The following is a 218-nucleotide window of genomic DNA, read 5'->3' on the forward strand; positions in this document are numbered from 1 at the left end:
CAACATGTAAACAATAAACAGTGTGTAAACAGTAAACATCAAACAATAAATGCAGTGTATAAACAACATGTAAACAATAAACAGTGTGTAAACAGTAATAATATAGAACAATATGTAAATGGAAAATACCAAACAATACATAAATAAATGGTGTGTAAACAGTTTGTAAACTGTAAACATTGTGTAAAAGGTAAACTGTACATAAACAGTAAAATATA

Source organism: Nematolebias whitei, chromosome 21, assembly GCF_014905685.2.
Source record: "Nematolebias whitei isolate Nwh7 chromosome 21, NemWhi1, whole genome shotgun sequence".
In the NCBI taxonomy this organism is placed as follows: domain Eukaryota; kingdom Metazoa; phylum Chordata; class Actinopteri; order Cyprinodontiformes; family Rivulidae; genus Nematolebias; species Nematolebias whitei.